The 22,450-nt window shown below is 36.4% G+C and overlaps 1 protein-coding gene across 1 annotated transcript in view; it reads right to left on the minus strand.

Annotated features, from left to right (window-relative positions):
- Window positions 1–22,450, minus strand: part of Mdga2 (MAM domain containing glycosylphosphatidylinositol anchor 2) — an 801,066-nt gene that overhangs the window by 389,177 nt on the left and 389,439 nt on the right. The window lies entirely within an intron of this gene.

The raw sequence follows: 22,450 nt of genomic DNA on the forward strand, positions 1-22,450 counted from the left end.
AGGCCTCTCCAAGTTCATCCCCATGGTGCTGCTCTGTTCTCTATGTTCTTCACCCTTTACCTTTCTCTAGAAATTAACTTGAAGTTTATGCTAATTGGCAGATTTGTGTGTTTCTTTCTGCCTGTTAATTTTACAAATACACACTGAGCACCATGTATGTGCAAAACATGACTGGATGATCTCTTTCCAGTCATTGATGAGTCCAGTTTTCAGTTTGTTCCCATTAATAACTGGCTCAAAAAGCATCAGCCCTCAAGGTCCTGATCCAATCTCTGAAAGGCTGCTCTAGGAGATGTGAAGAAACCTATGTCAATGTACTCCCAGATGTGGCAATTTCCCAAGCTCCCCTAGTGCAACTTGCAATCTCACCGATCAGTGTAGGAACTGTCTGCTACTATATACCTACTATATACTTACATCCAATCGCTAGAAGAAGCTGCTAATAGGTATTAGAGGTTGACATAGACAGCTTGTAATGAGTTCCTCCAAATAAGTGTGGAGTGAACCAATTACTTAGTAGAGCATGGCATGGAAAGGATAACACATTCCCCATGAAAGGACTGGCGGCACAGTCAGTCACCTGCATGGGCCCCAGAACACCTCCATTGACTTATTTTTTTTAAATTTGAAAGTGTATCAAGGTTGCCAAAAGAAACATGAAGAAAAGTAACAGGAGGGAGTCAGAAACCTGAGGTCTCGGAACAAGTGATGAAGAAAATCACCGCAGGTGGATTCATCAGTGAAAGTCCAGAGGATCCCTGAGAGTTCAGCATCTGGAAGAGGGTAGGAACACAGTCTGGAAGAGGAAGAAGATGCCCCAAGCACTAGCTGATGTTCATGGCCAATATCAGCAGAGGTCCCTGCTACATTATGGGAACCTCGGTTTCCAAATGCCCAGGACAGAGTTAATTAAATAGCTTTGGGTGTTAAAATGTGATGCTATTCTTCAAGCTGTATCTGAAGTGGTTTGTTACTGCCAAGACCATTTTGGACAGAAGAAAAATTAAATCTTTGCAGGACAAGAGGGGGCTGACTCTGGAGCCTTCAAGCTATAGAAGAGTATTTCAGCTCAGGAGCCTGCTGCAGGGCCCTTCCCAGCGAAGAGCCAGAACTAAATGTGTGAATATACCATAGTGCCTGGGGGAGCGACAGAATTTGAGAGTTAATATGTATTTGTTAGATATGGAAAAGTCTAAGAAAGATAGGAAAGAATAATTAACATTATGCAAAAGGTAGTGGAATGCAAATGATGACATTTTATTGAAAGCATAAAAATAAGGGAGAATAATACCAGTAGGGAAACATAATGTAGAAAAACATGCCTCGCATGTTTTTCGTTTACTTTGTCTTTCTGACAATGAAACCCAGGCCTCTACTACTGAGCTGTACTCCCAGCCTTTTTAATTTTTTTGTTGTTTGTTTAATTCTCAGCCAAAGTCTTGCTAAATTACTCAGGCACAATCAAACTTTGGATACTCCTGCCTCAGCCTTCTTATCACGTTTTACATAAGTCTCAGAGAACAGAGAAAATGTCATGTTATAAAATTTAGGAAAATACATTAATGAAAGAAGATCATTTTCTATATGGATTTGCTGCACAGTAGTCATAGGAAATGATTCAGACAGGATAGAATTCAGAATCAAAATGAAGACTGTATTTTTGAAAATATGAAAAATTTCTGATGTCTAAAATTATATTGTTTTATAATAATAAAATGAGCTCTCAAATGAATAGAGGTTCATAGCACATAAACGATATGGTCTGAAATTTATTGTAGTTTAGTTTGGATTGAATTTACAAAACATACTTCTTGAGCATCAGAATAATTGTAAATCTTATGGGTAGCTAGGAAACAACAATTGCTTAATAGTAACACAGTATTAGGTTTATCAAAGCCGTATTTTAAATCTTTTTAAAATTTCTTTAATATCTAGATTGGTTTATTAAAATAATTTTAATTAACACCATTGTAAGAACTTAGAAAAACTGGAATACTTGTTGTTAATACAATTTCCTGAAATTCAGATGTTAAATTTATGTTTACATTAATCCTTTTGACCATAATTCATTTCATCTCTGTACCTTCTCCAGAGTTTAATATTAAGAGACGACAATGAGTCATTACAGGATACCCTATTGTTTTAGAGAAAGAGATTGAGATGTTCCTATAAACAGTAGGATAGAAATGAGCTCAAGGACTAAAGAACATGACACTCATTTTTTGAAAAAAAAAATTCACTAGTGTATTCTTTGTATTTATGTAGCAAATACTGATCTAGCAAGTCGATAACTATAGGCGACAAGGAACAACACTGCATCTGTAAAGTGGCACTCCTATTGAAAGGAAACAGACCTTTGCACTGTTGAAAAGCTATGACAGCACCACAGCCTATTATGGTTATATCCAGAAGGCCAAATAATGGTTGTAAAGGTCTCAGGAGATTTGGTGCCATGAAAGGAAATTCTGGGGAAGGGGACTCATTCACCACTGTACCTGTGGTGCCGCTGCACATTAGATTTGACGCTGAGTCTTTGAACTCCTAGCCTCAAAGATGAGCAAAAGATATCACAGCAGCTTGGACTCTTTTGTGGGAAGATTTTACGGCCAAAGCCACAGCAACTCTCTGGACACGGGAGGCAGAATACTGAAAACCTGTAATGGGCCAAATGGCTCCATCCACGCTGGCTTCAGGCAACAAGATGGCCATTGGTCAAGGGCATGGTGTTTTAAAAGCTTTATCATTTGTTTGTCTGTCTTACCTATCATTTCATAAATTAAGCACCTTTTTCTATGGACTGAATGTTTGGATGCTCCTGAATTTATATGCTGAAACCTAATCCCCAGTTGTGAGGAATTAGAGACTCCAACCCTTCAAAGGAGCTGAAGGGACAGAGCTCCTCCTTCCACCAGGTCAGAAAGGGCTCACCTGACAGCAGCTATGCTGGCACCTCGATCTTGACCTTCCTGGGCCCCAGAACTGTGAGAAATAACTTTCTGTTGTTGATAGCACTGTGTCACAGCAGCCTGAATATATTAAAACACCATCCTAGGTTCTTGTTTTAGAAAATTAAGATATTGTCTTAAAACATAGTCACAAACTCCTTGCTTCTGCTCCCATTGAAAGGTGAGGTCTATGGCATCAATACTTGAACTTACAGACTTGCATCCACTGATACTGTGCAATCCAGGCCACTTTCCATCTCATCGGAAACATATCCATCACTTCTTAATGTGTGGATTTGCTTTTATTATTTCTCACCCTGCGGTTCATTCTTGTTACAATAAGAAAGAAAAATACAGTTAAAGCATAAACGAAAATTCAATGATGATAGCCTTCTTTAAACATCACTAATAGCTTCTCACTTCTCTTATCTATCACGGAGCTTTAAAATGCCCAGTGACTTCGTTTTTCATATATGTTTGCTTTTCTCTTCTTAGAATTCTTCATATTGGTTGTGCCTCAGGACCTGCCCACCTGCTATTTCATCTACCTTCTCCCTCATGAACCACACCAGAATTCTTCACATAGTTCAGCTCTTGATCATGATTTAGATAACAGCTGCCTGATGTCACCATTTCTGAAGCTCTGCTTCAGTCATTCCATCCCAGGTGGCCCTGCTGTCCCCTGAAAAGTCCCTCTCTGCCTCACTGCCTACTTTTATACTCCACGGTACTTACTGTGATTAGAAGTTATTTCACTTGTTTTAATTTTTAATTGTTCATTGTTTCCTCACTGAAGTGTAAGCTTCATAACAAGCTAGACTTTATATATCCTGTATACTGTTATATTTTCCAAAATGAGAGTAGTTCCTATTATGGTTTATCTCTAGATGTCTAGCCAAAGCCTTATATGTTCATAGGTGGGGCTTTGGGGAGGTGATTGGATCATGGGAGTGTAGTACTTATCAGTGGATATGTCCACTGATGAGTTTTTATCTAAATGTGATGTTGGGAGGTAAAGCCTGATGGGAGGAATGGATCTCTGGGGGCATAGCCTAGAAGGACCTATCTTGCTCCCTCCTCCTTTGATCTCTTGTCTGCTTCCTGCCATCATGCCATAAACTGTTTCTCCACTGCCATGCCCCTCAGCCAGGCTGCATGCCTTGGACCCAGCCAACAGTGGATTGAAAACTCTATAAGCTGTGACCCCAGATAATACTCTTCTCCTTTATCATAAGGGTGTTAGGTATTTTGTCCCAGCAATGAGAAAAGTGACTAAGGCACTGTAAGCATTTCATCCTACACATGAATGAAAGAAATATAAGGTCTTATCTATTTTGATTCATAAGCCCTACAGTATATATATTATATATAATATATACTTATATATTATATATTATATATATTACATATATATAATATATATATCATATCTGTACATTCTAACGGAGATGAATAAACCTTAGTCACTTTCTCCATTGCTGAGACACAACAGCTAACATCTACAACTTAAAGGAAGATGGGTTTATTTTGGCTCACAGTTTCAGAAGTTTCAGTCCATGGTTGGTTGGCTTAAAGTAAAAATTGCATGGTGAAAAATGGCTTTGAAAGAAAAGCTGCTCACATCATGGTGGTCAGGAAGCAGAAACACAAGAGAGGAGCTGGGGATGGAGATACACCTGCCTCTTATAACAGCAAGCCAGCTACACTAGCCCATAATCCAATCACCTTTGAAAAGCCCCACTTATGAGCACATGACATCTTTGGGGTACCTTGTTCCTCTAAACCATAACACCATTTTACAAATCTAACATTATTTTCAATAAAAGTACAGCTATTGCAAGTACATATCACTTGGTCATTGCTTCACAAAAAGTTTACTGAAAGGTTTAGCTTCTCCATAAATCAATACAACTCATTTCGGTGGACACCAAGTCGTTTGGAAGTAAAATATGCAGACTTAAAACCAAAGAATATCTACTTCTTTGAAAAATTCAGGGGAAGGGCTAGAGATGCAGCTCAGTTGTAGAGCAGTACTTACATGTGAGAAATCATGCATTACATTACATATGCATTACATGTAAGAAGTCATGCATTGAATCCCAAGAACCAAACAGACAAATATAAATAAATATATTCAATAAATATAAGGAAAAAACTATGAAATCTGGCTATCTCCACTTATTATTTGAAAGAAGTACTTTCAACTTCAAAAAGTAACTAGATTTTGAATTAATCCCACCAAGAAAATAATCATAACTGACTCACTAAGGTAGGTTTCCCTTGTACCTTAGTAATTTTTACACTTATCGTTATTTTAATTTGTGGTGGAAGGAAGGGAAGGAACCATAGGGAATGAAGGCTGGGGCTGTAACCACACCCTCCAGCGTCCGCTCTTGGCACTGGCATTGCTGTTCCCTCACCACAGTGATCCTTCCTTCTGCACACAAACTCATCCTCGACACGGATGTGTAAGGCGGTAAGACAGTGCCATTCTTGTTTTATCAGGTCCACACACATCAAGAGAAAGAGGGATGATGAAAAGGGAGTTTAAAGCACAGAAAGCCTCAAATTCCTAAATGCCAGATTCGCACATGGAATAAAATCAATTAAAAATAAGATGGACTTAAATACTAAATGAACTCTCAGACTTACTCAGGCAATCCACTTGCAGAACAGGATAGGGTTGTGATATATTTCACTGTGGAGGGCATTATTTCCTCACAGGAAAAATAATGATAGTGTACACACAGGCCCCATGTTAAAAAAAAAAAAAAAGCAAGAAAAAATCTAAACAATTTTGCTTATTTCTATTATGTGATCTGGCTGGTTATTTTTTCATAATCCTGTGAACTTGTGATGACACCAAATGTTTAAAACTATTTATGGAAGAAATACATAAAACTAAAACAACTGAATCAACAAACATGCTGTGTTTTTCCTGCAAACTGAGATTACCACCATTCTTCCATTTTGGTGGTAAAGCACGTGTTGACAGGAAGATAGTCTGGGAGCAAAGACTTGAATTCTGAGTTTGACATACATCAAAATGCTAAACATATCTGCACATTTGCATACAGAAAGAATTAACAAAGGGGAAGCGTAAAGTGAAAGTGATGTCCCAGTAAAGGAAGAAAATAACTTTTACATGTTATATGCTACCTATTTTCATTTTGCAAGAAAGCAGAGAACCACTTGTCTAAAAAAAAGTCTTATAAAAATAGAATGTCTAAAATTGGCAAAAAATCTAACATTATCAATATCTCAGTCAATACTTCTTTGACAGCTTTTCTTTACTTTATGAAATTGAGAAAACAATTTATTATTCAGCCTCAGGCACCTACAAGTAACATTCTTCAAAAAAGTCAAAGTCTCTCCTATTTACAAACTTGCAATGAATGTCAGTCTCGTATTTGCATGGTAGGACCCTGCTGGCCATGTAGTATGTGTCCTAGCACTTCAAGGTGGCTCCATTGTGTGGTGGCTTATTCTCCACTTAGCTAGTTTTTTTTAAAGCTGGAAAATGGGTTGAAATTGATAAATGGTATTGCAAATGACTGATGTTTCTGTTCATTACTCATTCATTTAGTCAACAAATTTATTTGGCACTTGTTCTGGGTCATTAATCACAAAGCTAGGGAGAAGTAAGCGGTATTAGGACTGAAATTCTGCCTTCAAGGGACACGCTTGTGACAAAGATGATGAGGTAAAGAGTCTATTATTATTATCATTGGGACAACTGAGACAATTACTAATTGGAATCAAAAGGGGTTAGAAGAGGACAAGGTGAGAAAAAAGTCCCAATTAAAACAAGAAAAATTAACAATTTTTTCTGTGCTTTTTTTCCCTCAACATCTTAACTATTAGTGTTAAGTAGCATCACATTGTTGTGCAATAAATCTCCAGAATTTTTTCACCTTGAAAAACCAAAACTCTATATCCATTAAAGAACAATTCCCTTTTATTACATTAGATCCCACATATAAATCAAATCATATATTATTTGTCTTGTGAGTAGGTTAATTCAACTAGCACAATGGTCTTATGATTCATCCATATTCAGTATGTCGCATCATTTTTTTTCATTTTTAAGGCTGAATAATTTTCAGTTGTCTGTGTATACAACATTTAATAGACAGTGGGGTTGCTTTCACTTGCACCTATTGTGAATAATGTTGGTATGAACATGGGTGTGCATATATGTCTCTTCAAGTACCCCTTTCTAATACAGATATGTACCTCAGGGGGGATTGTTCAATCATACTGAAGTTCTATTTTTAATTTTTTGAGGAATTGCCATCCTCCTTTCCATAGCAAATGTATCATTTTATATTCCAACTGAGGCTTTCAACTTCTCCACATCCACACAAATACTTTTTATTTTCAGTTTTGTTTTAATAGTAGCCATTCTTACTGTTGTTTTGATTCAAATTTCTCTAATCAGGGATGGGGAACATCTTTTCATTTGCTTGTTAGCCATGTGTATATCATCTTTAGTGATCTGTCTCTTCGGGTTTAACTCTATTTCTTAGCACAGCACTAGATAGGTCTTGAATAAACTATCTAATCACCTTAACTCAATTACAAAAAGGTAAAACAATTTGTGGGAAGGTAGAAGAATGCAAACTGAAGGAGTTATAGAGAGTTATAGAGATCGAATAACTTGGTATAAGAATGCAGCTATCAGGCTAGGCTGTAGCTTAGTGGTACCACGCCTGCCTCGCAAGTGCAAGGTCCTGGGTTGGATCTCTGGCATTGGAAAAAAAGAAAAAAACCAAAAACGCAGCTATCAAGTAGAAGGGAAAAGTCTAAAACTATTGTGAGCATCTAAAATTATTAAATTATTGAAGCTGACGATGTTTCTGTTGTTTTAAAATACCACAGAATTCTAAAAGGATTAGAATTGGAGAGATGATACCCTGACGAGAAAAAAAGATATTCCAAATCCTGGGTCAGGCCTGGTAGCATGAAGGAGCACTGCTATGTCAGAAGAGCATGGAATGGGTTTGTCTAAAGCACGACGACATTCAAGAAGTCCTAGGAATTGAAGGAAGAGCAAGAGGATGACGTTGTTTTTTGCAGATAGGGGGATCCTATGGGCATTTCTAAACCAGGGGATAACCTGATCCAACTTGTGTATTCAGTGTATTTGTAAATACATCTGGGTTCAGGCAGCTAGTCCTCAGTTTTGTCCACCTGGCCGACACATACCTCTGTAGAAACCTTTCAAAATATATCTGCAGCTACTTCTCCAATATGAAAATATCCAAGGCTTTACCTTTCCCTCCTCACTTTCCTTTTGATTTTCATAATTCCTGTAAGATGAAATTTCATTGCAAGTGGGCTTTTCATCTTTGTTTTATTAGTTAAAAATGGCAATTGGAGGCGGGTGCTGTGGTGCATACTTGTAATCTCAGCACTGTGGGATGCTGAGACAGGAGGAGCACAAGTTTGACCTCACCCTGGGCAACTTAACAACTTAACTTAAGGCGACCCTGTCTCATAATAAAAAGAAAAATTAAAATGGCTGGGATACACCTCAGTGTGAAGGCCCTGGGTTCAATCCTCGGTAAAGGGGTCGGGAGGCAATCTGGTTTACAAGCTGTATAGTTTTCATGCTGGCATCCACTAGTCATGCCACTTCCTATTCTTCCAGTTCTTCTTTCCAAGCATTGCAGTTCTAACACAAAATAAGATTCCAGGCCATCACTCTTGTGCCTGAGCATGAGCATGCTTGTTTGTCCTTCTCGTTTGGTAAATGAGATTGGAAAATATATGTTACTAGAAACAAGTAATTGCACATGTTTGTGTAGCTCAAGTGTAAACTGAAGTCATCCAATTTATGGATGTATTTATACAAAATTAAGTTGATTCTTTTACTGTCTCTTCCATTCTCCCACTGTCTAATGGGAAGCTTAATGCACACCTCCAGATTCCTACAAATTCCTCAAGGCTTGGGTTATTTGTGAGTGTGTGTATTTTAATTCATATTTCCATTTTTTTCTGAATCTCTGATATCACTTCTATATAACTCCCATGGACATTTTCTTCCTCGTGCCCCATATCAACATATATAACACAGTTGCTTTAATTTGATGTCACCAAGAGGTGATTAACACGGAGCATGTGTAAGAGATGCTAAATTGGGGGAGAATTGGGAGTGGAGGATACACTGTAATTACATGATAGAATTATCAAGTGAACAACAGTAAAATAAAATATTAAACACTCAGGCCTCCAAAACTATTTTAACCATTTTCTTTCAGCTCCATCAGGAATTTATTATTGGCTGGCGATCACCCATGTAAACTCTCATTACACTATCTGTCTTGTCTCACCTACCTTTCTCAGGTCTACCTTACTTCCACATTTCACCGTATTTCTCCATTAGAACAGTCCACCTATTTTCTTCTTTTTCCCAACAACACAATGCATTCAAGTACTCATCTTTTATACTTATCAAAGATAGGCTAAACAGAAGGTCGTTTTTCTGGAAGGGTATTCTTATCCACCATTAGGGGAAGAACTTCATCTACTTAGTTTGGATTTTAAGCTGAATATTTATTTTCTCGATTGTAGTTTAATTAGATAGACTTTTTTAACTTGAGGGGAAATGAGACACAATTTTTATTAAAAACAACAAATCACAAAAAATATTATTTTGTTACAATTAGAGTTAAAAAGGAGAAAAGGTCAGAGACAAAAACAAGAGAGGTAAGGAAAGAAAAAGGCATTAAACAAAGAGAAAAGATGTATGTAGTTATGGGTTAAGAGAGCTCAGCTTCAAAAATGAATTTCACTGAGACACTGCTTGGCCGTGGCCTGTAGCATCTGTTCAAAGCACTACGAATAACTGCCGGCATAGAATCAAAACCGAAGTCCTTCTGATATTGATAGCTGACATGGCCCTGTGTTCTAGGTGCCTTGCTTCCCTCAACCTTATATCCTACACTCTCGTAGTTCACATTCATCAATACATCCTGATGCTTTCTTCAGCAATATTTGATGTGATCTCACCTCTGGGACATTTTCCTTTTCCAATTAATGTTTTGCATGAGATATTTACATGTCTTACTTCGCTGCTTCTTTAAGGTTTATACTGAAATATCAGCTTTGCATGAAAACTTTTTCTAAGCATTTCACTGAAACTTACAACGGCCTTAAGCACCTCTTCCAGCTCTTCCTGTCTACTCCTGTCATATTTTCCTTATATACACCTAACTGCTGTCAGTATCCCCTCATTAGAATGTCCATGCGGACAAGGATTTATTTTGCTGACTGGTGGTGTATTTAGTGCCTAGAACTCTGCCTGGCACTGTTGTCTAGTTCAATTTTAGTGACTGATGATCTCTAAAATTATTATTAGTTATCTAAGCTGACCACTGTGTTTGATTAGATAATTAATCATTTATTGTAGTTCAAGAGCTCCCTTCACAAAAAGCTGCTTTGTCAGAAATGAAGAGAAGACTGAGAGAAGCAGGGTATGACAAGAAAACCTGAAGTCCTCTTAAAGAGTATTTCACACAAGTTTGGTCTGCAAACATTTTATATTCACATATATCCTAAAAGATTTAAAATCCTTCACATATAAGATGTGATACAAAAATGGTAAGAGTTTAAATTTTAAAAATATAATAAAAGACACATTGCCATTAATCTCTACCCCTTTCTTCAGACACACAAATCTCAACATTCTTTCCACTTTCTGAAACAGTTCTGCAAATTTTCTTTCATGTGTCTTTATGAGGAGTAACTGAAAACATTGGAAATGCTGCTGCCAAATGTCATCCAATGGAAAAGCAGGCTTGTAAAATTACTGCGATGTGTCCTCATCTGCCTCATTCACTGGATATGGCTCTATGCCACTGCTGGTTCTTCTCCAAAGTCAAAATGACCATGTAAGGTAAACACTTTTAATCCATTCAAGACATTGAGGTTGCCATGACAGCACAACTAATGCCCTGAAAGAGGACTTCCAGAACTGCTTCAGAAAGTGGAAAGAAAGATGCAATAAGTGTGTTCAAAGCAAAGAGGAGTATTTTGAGGGGCTGGAAATGCGTCTTTTAGTGTACAGCTTTGGAAATTTTTAACATTCGTCATATTTTTAGATCACATCTTGTGTGTTTAGGTTGAGATTTAAAAAAATTATTCTCATAAATGTAACTAGTTACAAAGGTCCACCTTAACTATTGAGATCTAAAAAATAAAATGATTAAATCAGTTTTTGTTTACTTGTTTGTTTTTTTAGATACAGTTCTCACTATGTTGCCAAGTTGGCCCTGAACTCCTGGGCACAAATAACCATTCCATCGCAACCTCCTGAGTAGCTGGAACAGGCATGTGCTTCTGTCCCATACATTATATTAGATCACTCTTTTTTAAGAATGTACATGAACGAGCTGGGTGTGGTGGCTCATACCTGTAATCTCAGCACACAGGAGACTGAGGCAGGAGGATTCCCCCAAGTTCAAGGCCAATCTGGGCTACATAATGAGTTTGAGGCCAGTCTGACTATGTAGTGAGACCTTTCCGCTTTACCCCCCCAAAAAAGAATATCCATGAACTACAAAACAATTTGATACTCAAGAATATCTACTGAAAACAGTCTACTTAGAAAATTTATCATTGCTTTTTCTCCTTGAATCATTCTTCATTTCACTTTTCTCCAAAGAATTTCATCTTCATGTAACATGTTTGAAAAATCTTTTAGTAATCAGTTCTTCATATTCCCTGGAGATTAAATGTGAGTATAGTTTTGAGATTGAGAGTCTTCTTTAAGTTATCACTAAAATAAATTAGTACATAATATACTTAAAAGTATAAGTATTGTGTCAGTTACTTTTCTCTCATTGCTGAGACAAAATACCCGGCACCAAAAGTTACAGGGGAAGAGGTTTCAGTCCATAGTTGACTGGCTCCAAGGCTGGGATGGCAAAGAAGCACTGAAGAGAAAAAACAACATGGTGCGCAGAAAGTAGCAAAGGCAACAAGAGAGTTTAACAGCATCTTTCTGCCCCTTTTATCTTATTCAGACTACTGGGATTAGGTGGTGCCAAACTAATCACTCACATGTAGTGGTTTAGTAATCACATGCCCTGAACCCCAGCATCACATATTCCAGATTCAACTACCTCTGAAAAAGAAAGTCCCACCTCATCTGCATAAGGCTTTGGAGGGACATCTAAACACAAACCTTAACAAGTATATTATATAATTTTTAAAGTGTTTATTAGAAACGTATCTAGTAGTCAAAGAGATGAAGCTATTTTTATCCAATTAATTCATATTCTTGAATGACAACCTGTTATTACTAGAATGCTACAAGGGGATCAATATAATACTTATTTCTATTTTCCATTTTCTAATTAAAAATTGAGAAACTTGTTCACATAAGAAGAATTTTAATTCTTGGAAAGTTTTCTAAGCAATGGGAAGAATATCACCCAATGCCATACTACAGCAGTAAAAATTATTTTGAATAACTCATCAGCTGACCACTCATGCAGCTGAAAGAAAAACAAATGTTGAAAGAAAAAAATAAAATAATGAAAAGCACATTAGTAGAAGAAAAATCTGTTACTCAAATCTCAAAGCAGCTCACTGTTTTGCCTACAAAGACGAATTTCAATTTGTGTGGTATGCTGCCAGTTTTTCACTTTGGAGTAATGTGTCAGTAATAGGATTAAGTTTGCTGAGCCCTAAGAGTGATCATAAAGGTGGGAAAAGAGAACTTAAACTCCATCAGCTCTTTCTCAAGTAGATGAACCTCACCCAAAAATATACGTGGAGGTGGAAGATATTAAGGTTGGTTTCCTTACAATTAAACTACTATGCATAACTTTCTTTCAAGATTGATGCTTTAAAAAATTTTAAAAAAACAACCAATCCCATAAATGAAAGTCTTAAAATATATACAAGACAAGCATTTGCTATTCTCCTCAAGAGACTTACAGTGTTCATCACTGGCACGTAATGAACATATGACTGTTCTCTAGCATAGAAACCTGTTTTTTTTTTAACCCAGACTTTCTAAGTCATATTTGAATACAGGACACTTTCCCATGTGACACTGATTCACAATCTGTAGAATAAAACCTTCCATTGCTATGTGTTTAACACTGTGCTACATGCTGCTACTATAAGGCATGGATATTTATGAAGCAGGAACTTCCACAAGAAAGTGGTTTCAGTAGCTAAGGGCTGGGTGAGAGAGATGGTTGAAGTCATAGGAAAGCAGATTTCAATAACTAAGGAAAATAGGAGAGGAGAGAAGGACCAGACAGCTGAGCAAGATATTGCATATTTGGAACAGAAAAGGGGCAACTTTAAGGACTGTAACTAGAGAGAAAGGACTGAGTGTCACCCTGAGTTGTTACATAAGAGACTTCGATAAGATAATCTGACACCCAGGATATTTCATACATATTCAACAGAGAAGCTGCGGTTGATAATAGCGTGCTTTCCCCGCTTGAAGCGTGAGATGGATAGGTAGCCCAGACAGGAAATAACTACATCTCCAGAGCCCAAGAGAATTAAGAAACTTCATTCAGCCCCGAAAGGTACTAGTGAGAAAAACAGTGGTCAGGTGGGGATGGTTAACATGTCCCCAAATATAAAGCTAAGGGAACATTTCAGTTTTTGTTTGTTTTCTTTTGTTGCATATAATTAGCTTTCTCTCTGAAATCCTCTAGCCCTATAGCTGAATCTTGTGTGCTTAATACAGTGCACATATTTTGAGAACAGAGTGGTACAAGAAAAATTAAAGATGATTCCCAGGCATTGTGTAGAATATCTACCCTCTCCTGAGCCTCTACATCCTTGATGGAAGAACGAAAGTCACCCCAGAAAACAGAGGAGATAACAGGAGCCAGCTCTAGCAATCTCCCTTAAAAGCCTTCCCATAATGTGTCCTTTTCATTTTCACCGCCCAGAATCTAATTTTTAAGATTTTAAAAATGTTACAGAAACATTACAAAGATAAATAAAAGAAAACCATAAATAGCATAGAAAATACCTACAGTGAATAAATAAAAATCTTAAAACTAAAATATTGTGCATATACCCCCTGTAATAATTAGATAAATATCCTTCTTGGGCTTCTCTGAGCGTACATTGGAAGTGGACTAGTCTGAAAAAATCATAAGCTGGCTGAAACTATGAATCACTGAATTAACTCCTCAAATAGACCTAAAATTTCAAGGCCTTCTTGTGGACAAAGTCCTATGGTCAGTCCAGAGAGTTGCTAAAGAATACAGATACTAGCAATAATTTAAAATGTGAAATAATCCAAGAGACAGATTACATTTAGCTTTAATGTCAGTTACTATGACAAGCAATGGGCTATTTAAAGTTGTTAGCATTCTAGCCCACTAAGTTAGTAATACAGAAAAGAATGGCATAAAAGTTGAGCAAAAGCAAATTACTGCAATGTCGTATCACATGGCATTGACAAGGAAAACTGCAAAGGCTTAACAGAGTTCAGAGGCCTTGGAAAAACATATTCCAAAAGACAAATCAATCACCAGGTTGTAACTAGCTTTATTTATAACAAGGAGCGCATTACTGACAACCCCTCAATATCACATTCTTTACGCTTTTTAAAATTCTAAACTTTCAATAGGAAATAAAACAAAGTCAAATTGAAATGGGCAAATTGATATTTAGCCAAGCTCTTTTACAACTTGATCTTCATCTTACTATACCTCCTTTCCAACTTAAGTACATGGTCAAGAGAAAAATACAAAATTGGATCTAGGATTCCCAAAATATTTTACCAAGAATAAAAATGATGCAATAAGGAAGTAAGGATCAACTTTCACAGACTGCTGTTTGAAAGATTCATCTTCTAAAAACAGAAAAGAATGATATATCATTAAGATGTTAAAGCAGATGGCTTAAGTCACAGGGCCACATCACACAAGTATGGCGACTAGAACTAAAATAGCCCAAGTAATATTTTTATTAACAAGATGCCAAGTACAGCAGCAAAAATACCTTTAGGAAGAAATCTCACTTCAAAAAAGTTTTTCCTTCTTGCACTTGATGCTATTTTCTGAATTACTCTTGGCCTGCTGAGTAGGTTTAAACATCTGACTGCTTGCCATACTTAGATGAAGAAAACTAACCTTTCACCTTAATTGAGGCCTCCTGAGTGATGGAAATTGATGAGAATGAACTAAACCAGCAAAGTAAGGAGAAATGTACTAGTTCATATATTCTTGCATTAAACAAGGAGAGTAGAGAATTTACTAGTCTTCAAATTAGTTATGAATAAAAAGACACACTCATTAAGCTGGCTGACATTAAATGTTGCTGCAGTGGGCCCTTAAGTTTATTCTACGTGATGTCAGGAAATCACATTCAGAATTTGGAGTACAAAATCAGCACACAGAAAATAGATCACAGCATGGATACTTGAAGACATGCAAAAGACTTTTTCAAATCAGAAAGAGCAGCCTAGGGACAATAAATGGATTCACCTGGACAGACCTATCAATAAATATTCTTCAAAAATGTATGTGTATTCATTCATCTGTAAATCAGACACAGAGACAATGCATCAGGAAAGAAGCACGGTACAACGGTGAAAAGCACAGAAACTCATTACAGACAACGTTGGTTTCAGTCTCAGGTCCTTTACTCTGCAAAAGTTAGCATGAGTAACCTTGGTTTCTTTGTATTTTTCTTACAAGGTTAAAACAATCAACTGTGTTTGATGTTCTTAGGCCAAGGAGCAACACATCACTTGCACTATATACTATTTAACATTTTAACTATTATGTCCATTGTAAAATATACATAAAATAGAAAAATGATAAAATGAGCACAAATGCAAATTATATTTTCCTCAGTTGCCCATGGATTTGTTTGCACGATATCACCTAGGTCCTCAATCCTGACAATGGGAAAGTCTTGAGCCCCGTGGAGTCTAAAAACATAGGAGGCAGTCTTCGTTCAAACACGGATCAGAAAATAAAAGGTGGAAATGTCCTAATTTGGCCTTGCAGGATTTGGTATGTTGGACTTCACTCTCACAGGTGAACCGAGTAGACGTTTAAAACTTAATGGCATTTTATATTGAATCATATGCCTACTTCTCTTCATTAATATTGGACTTTTCCTTACATCTTACCAGAAAGAAAAGAATATTCAGATCAAAGTATGACACTACTTCCTTGACAGGAGAAATTAGATAATTTCTAATCATAAATGAGTTAATAATTATTCTTCTTATGAATGTAAATCACTGTAGGTTTTTTCAACAAAAGTCAGTCCCCCAAGTTCAGTGAAAAGTTTGAGCTCAGCACATACCAAGGAGTGGGGTAGGTCCCAGACAAAGGCAAGTTCACCAGGACAATTTCTCCTTGTATGTTTTTTCCTGCTTCAAGCACGATTTCATCACTGTGGTGATATTCCAGACTCCCTGACGGCACTGCTTTAAGCTAAGTTCAGGATAGGACACCTCCCTCTAGATTTATTTTAAGTATGGTGCCTTCAAATTACAAGTTTTTTGTTGTTCATTTCTTTTTCCCTACAACCTTATGATGTCATTGAAATAATCACTGAAGGAAGGAATACAAGATATGGCTCAACAGTAGTATGAATTGATATTTTTCACGTTCCTCTTAACAACTAAATTGTGTGATTCATATTTTCCTGCTGAGCGGTCATCATTTGAACTTAGAAAGATCTCTGATGTACTAGTTTTCTAGTAATGTTTCTAGTACTGATTCAGTGATGTCCTCATTGAAAAACTCTTAGAAGGCAGGACAGCTTAGAGGGGAAGATGCATGAAAATGTTCTTTATACAATCATCACTGCGACTGACATAGATGCAAAGGATCTAATGGCAACACAGTCACCCATATAAGACACTATCCGACTCACAGACTTCATCTCATTGTTGTGGTCACATCTGACCAGCAGAATCATTGCCTTTGTACTGCAGTTGTCCAAAGGTGATTTGTTTTCCAAATATTCACTTATAAGTCAACCTTGTGAGCCATTCCTTACATTAACACGGAAAACTAATTCATTCACCTTACCCTATTTTTTATTATTTGTCATTGTCATGATATTTCCTTTCCTCCTTTATAAAGAAGATAGCAATTCAATCCTGAGTTCCAACAGCTTAATGAGTACCACCTTGTGGCTAAGCCAACTGCCTCTATGGAGGGGTATAAGTTTTCAGAGTAATCTTCTTTGGTAACATATTTAACTAAAGATTCTAAATGACCCAATATCAATCAATGAAATTGAAAATGTAATTAAAAACTGACCAACTAAGAAGAGTCCAGGTCCTGATGACTTCACTGCTGAATTCTACAAGACATTTAGAGAGGAACTACTGCCACTACTGTTTAAACTCTTCAATGAAATTGAAAGGGAAGCAATATTCCCAAATTCATTCCTGGAAGCAAGCATCACCTTGATCCCCAAAGCAGAGAAAGACCCAACCGAAAACGAGAACTATAGGCCGATCTCACTAATGAATATAGATGTAAAAATCCTTAATAAGATACTGGCAAATAGAATGCAGAAGATCATCAAGATCATACACCCTGACCAAGTGGGATTCATCCCAGGGATGCAGGGATGGTTCAACATACACAAATCAATCAATGTAATTCACTATATCAATAGAGCGAACCACAAAAACCATATGATCATCTCAATAGATGCAGAAAAAGCATTTGACAAAATCCAACACGCATTTATGATAAAAACCCTACAAAAAATTGGAATAGATGGTCTCTACCTCAATCTGATAGAAGCCATCTATGAAAAACCAACAGCCAATATCATACTAAATGGCCAATAACTAAAGAGATGATATTTAAACCACTTCATGTTTCACAAAATGTATCCCTAGTATCATTTTTTGAGTATATGAGAAAAGTTAAGGAGCCAACTCTTTCAATGAAGACATCCTTGCTAATTTAATAACTGCAGTTATTCAAGGAGCAGAGAAGTTCTATTTCTGAAATGTCTCTTGTATTTATAATTCTTGGATTTATCTACAAAGTACAAAAAATTCACATTATTGAAAATTTCTTCACCAGTTTTTCTGCTCCCAAATCTTAGTAAATGAACATGTCATTAAAGACATCATCTTTAAAGGCACTAAACAAAAAGTAATAAAACAGCCAAACTATTAAAATGTATATTCCTTTACTCCAAGTAGGCTAATAATATTGGTCCAACTGTAATTTTACTATTATTTTTTAAAGCACATTTCTGGAACCCAGTAAAATTTGTTTTCTGTAGCATTGTTCAAAGGGGATACCTTTAAAGAATTTTTTTTAAACTTCTCACATGCAATACACTCTCAGTCTTATTACAACTTAAGGCTGAACCAAGTTTTCTACATTCTAAGCTTGTAACAAAGCTTTGAAGAATTCTGAAATTGTTTAGTGATTAGCGTTTTCATTGTCTTGCACATAGTCAATATCTTTCACTTTAATTTAAAGTGAATTTTGCTTTAAAACGTTGCTTAATGGTGTGCTAGGAAATGTTTAACACCTAGATCTCCAAATAAAGCAAAAAAAAAAGCTTTAATTTGTAATATTTGATAATTTCCATTGTGTAAATATCCCTAAGAAAGCTGTTTTCAGATCGCCAACATAATGCTAGTGAACATAGTGCTAGGAAGAGGAAGTATGGCAGACTACTATGTAGCCTTTTCGCTATAAAGATTCCATAGACATAAGTAATTTCAATTATAATAAGAAGTACTAAAATAATTATGAAATGATTAGTTTTGACTATTACTTTTGACTGTAATGTGATTCATTTAATTACAAGATTATAGCATTTAGTTTTTAGAGATCACCTTATGTAACAATCATTGGTTGAAGGTGAAGAGCTGGTTCCAGCTCTCTGTGGCCTGTTGCAAAAGTAAATCAAGGGCCGGGGATTTAGCTCAGTGGCTTCGCCGCCTGCTGCGCCAAGTGCAAGGACCTGAGTTCAATCCCCATTACCAAAAAAAAAAAAAAAGTAAATCAAGGCTTAGACAGGTATGACCTCCGTGATAGTAAAATCTATATTTTATCTTGTGTTTTTTTGTTTGGTTGGTTGGTTTTTTTGAGGTACTGCAGATCGAACTCAGGACCTTGAACTTGAGAGGCAGGTGCGGCAGCACTGAGCTAAATCACCAGCCAAAGCTATATTTTAAATATCCATATAAATCCATCCAACAGTTTGATTAGTAGCTATTTTGTTTTACTCATGATAGTTGAAATACGCAACTATCTTCTTTGCTTTTAATCTCATGGAGAAACCTCTAGTGGATAAGTGGCATTATGATGGAAGCCTATGTCTATTTTGTTTGGAAATTGCATTCTTTTTAAAAATTTGCTGATTTACTATAGAAAATTATTTTGTATTTAAAAATTGATGGGGCAAATCTCAGGGAAACACCTAGGTAAATAAATAACTCCACTGTGAGGGCCAGTGACATTAGTGCAATCTTTTCTCACTCTAAAGACATTTCATGTTAATGTTGACCAAGCTAAGAGGACTCAGTTTACAATAAGACAAACATTTTAACTTTTCTAATCCAGTTCTTTCCAAGCTTTTGAAAAGCCATTCGCAAATCAGAATGCCTACCACATAGCGTATACAGAAAAAAATCCTCTATACCCTCTATAAATCTTTACTACTACTGTTATTACTAATCTTCCCAAAACCAAACAGTATTAGCCAAGCACTGGTCTAGTTGTTAGATATCCAACTCGTTAATCCTCCAACCACACCGTGGAGGGTTAATGTTTAGATGAAAAGTGGTTCCCAAAGCTTCAAGTGCTTGGAATGTGATTGCATTATGGGGTTTTATATCTGTTAGAGGTGGAGTCTGGCCTGAAGAAGTGGATCTGTGAGCATGACCCGGAAGGGAACATCTCCCTTCACAGCACCTCCCTTGACTGGCACTCTGCTTCACTCCTGATGAGCTGATTTCCTCTGCTATGCCCCTCTGCCACACTGCTTCTTCTTTGGAGCTGCCAATTATGGACTGAAACCTCTACAAACTGAGCCACAATAAAGTTCGTCTTTAATTTGTAGGTATCAGGTATTTTTTTCCTAGCATCAAAATGTGGCTAAGTCAGGGAGGAATCTCCATTATCTCTATGTATAGTGGTTTACATAGATTAAGTTCAAACAATATCAGGTGTAAAGCTGAAATCTAAACTCAGGTGTGCTTAACTCCCTTATTTATTATGCTATTTCTATTCTATATATTATCTTTATCTCAATTGTCTTCCATCTAGTGTTCAAACCAAAGACTCTACATTACTTAATTTTGTTTAGTCCTTCACCCCTTATATTTATTCTATCCCTGGATCTTATGTGATGTACTTCTGAAATGGGTCTCAAATCTGGTCGCCTTCCTGGTCATCACTGTAGTCAGGCCACCTTTATCTCTGACCTAGGTAACCATATAAATTTGTACTTGGTTTCCTTTCTTTCCTTCTTGTCACTTATTCCTTGCTTTCTTATGCTGAATCAATCCTTAGCATGTAGCTAGAATAAGCTTTCTAAAATTAAAGTTTGATACTGCCAACATCTTCATTAAAATATTTCTGAGAGGGCTCATGCTAATTCTGAACTCCTTAACTCCTTAACTCCTTAAGCTCCTTAGGGGCTTCAGGATTTGTTGCTTATAAATTTCCACACTCTCTGAAATTGTAAATTCCCCTCTTAGAGTGACCAATTTCTGGTTCTCTGAAGGTGTGAAGCTTTTACCATTTAACTTCTGAATAGGTGATTTTCGCTACCTGAGGTGCTAATTATCTTCTTTCAGTACTTCTGTTGTATTCCAGTCAATTATTCAGCCCTTACTTGAAAGTCACTTTCTCTGGGAAGCAACTTGGGATCCTAGAAGTCAAGGAGAAATACTCTTTTGGTAGTGATATCTTAAACTGGCCTACTACAAATTCTTGCTGCACAATATCATAATTATCCTGTTAATTTCTTCAGGTAGAAACTATGCCTATCTTATTTCTTAATATACTCAACTATGAACACAGTGACAAGTAGTAAGGTAATCAATAAACATTTGTTGAATGAACTGATAAGTTTGTTCAGAGGATTAAAGACAGATAATGATATGAAGTACATGGCAATATTGATCTTTTTAAGAACATAAACACAGAGGTATAAAAAACAAAAGGTGGGCAGCAAGGAGACAGGGCAGGATAATTTGACTCCTTTACCTTGGTGCTCAAGTATGAACCTTAAGATCAACAAAAAGCTGTTAATTTAGAATGACACCAACATGGACAAATTTTAAGTGAGAAAACCATCCTCAAAATTAAGATCACAAGGACAATTTAATTCCTTGAGAAGATATAAAATGATTTTAAATTCTGTTAACATTCATGTTCTTGAATGTTTACTTCTCTATCCAACACTGCTAGTATTAATTATTTTAAGAACCATTTTGATTTATCAACTTAATTTTGCCTGTATCAAATTTTAATTATTTCTGCAATTTTCTTCCTTTTGTAGTCACTGTGTCTATGGATTTCCCAAATTCTCAGGTCAAATTCATTAAATAGAAATTTTGTCAGGTTAATTTCATTTTTCCACTATTTTCTGTATATACTGGTGTGTGTGTATGTGTGTGTATACACATATATATATGGCAATGGATATATATATATATCCAATGCTAGTGTTTTATAGATTATTTCGAACACACACACAAACCTTCACCTTTGAAAAATCAATTGTCGCTATTATTTTTCCTTTTATGGATTTTAAACTGTTCAATTTTATCCATTGTTGGCTTTATTTTGTGTTGGTTTCGCTGGCTGATTTGTTTTGGTGGTGCTGGGAATCAAATCCAGGGCGCCACATATGCTAAACAAGTGGCCTACCACTGAAATGTAACCTCAGCCCCTTGTGTTGTGTTTTTTACCAGCATTATTTATTATGAATGGTAAAGCATTTCAAATAATTCAATTCCACTTAGTGGATGAAAGGCATACTTACGGGGTGCTCAGCATTAGGGAAAAATTAATTAAAAACACTAATTGGAAATACTGAACAACATTTCTGTCCTTCCCTTTAATTTTAGACATAATTTGTATGCCTAAAAATTTAACATCATATGACATAGGATTATTCCTATTCATGGGGCCTCAAAAACATCTTATTTCATTTGGATCTATAGGCAACTTCACCATGAAAGTAATTTTAAGATATTTATTCACAAAAGATTTATACTCAACGAATGACTGGAAATCTATCAAATAGTTTAAAAAGACAGAAAAGGCAGGACTGCAGCAAAAGGAGAAGAATTCTGAAACCCTCAGATAATGAAAGGCGAGGCAGCAAATGCTTCCCACCTTTACTTTCTTGAAACACGAACTGATTTACTGCCCTGAATCTAGACACTCTTCTGATCTCTTCAATGCCAGAACTTTGTGATGCCTTGTTCTGTACAAAGACGGATGCACTGTAGCATATACGGACGGTTATACCCTGCCTGTGATGGTCTGAGGATG

This window comes from Heterocephalus glaber, unplaced genomic scaffold (genome assembly GCF_053883595.1).
Source record: "Heterocephalus glaber isolate CG9 unplaced genomic scaffold, H.glaber_assembly_v1.0 deba00000901, whole genome shotgun sequence".
NCBI lineage: Eukaryota > Metazoa > Chordata > Mammalia > Rodentia > Bathyergidae > Heterocephalus > Heterocephalus glaber.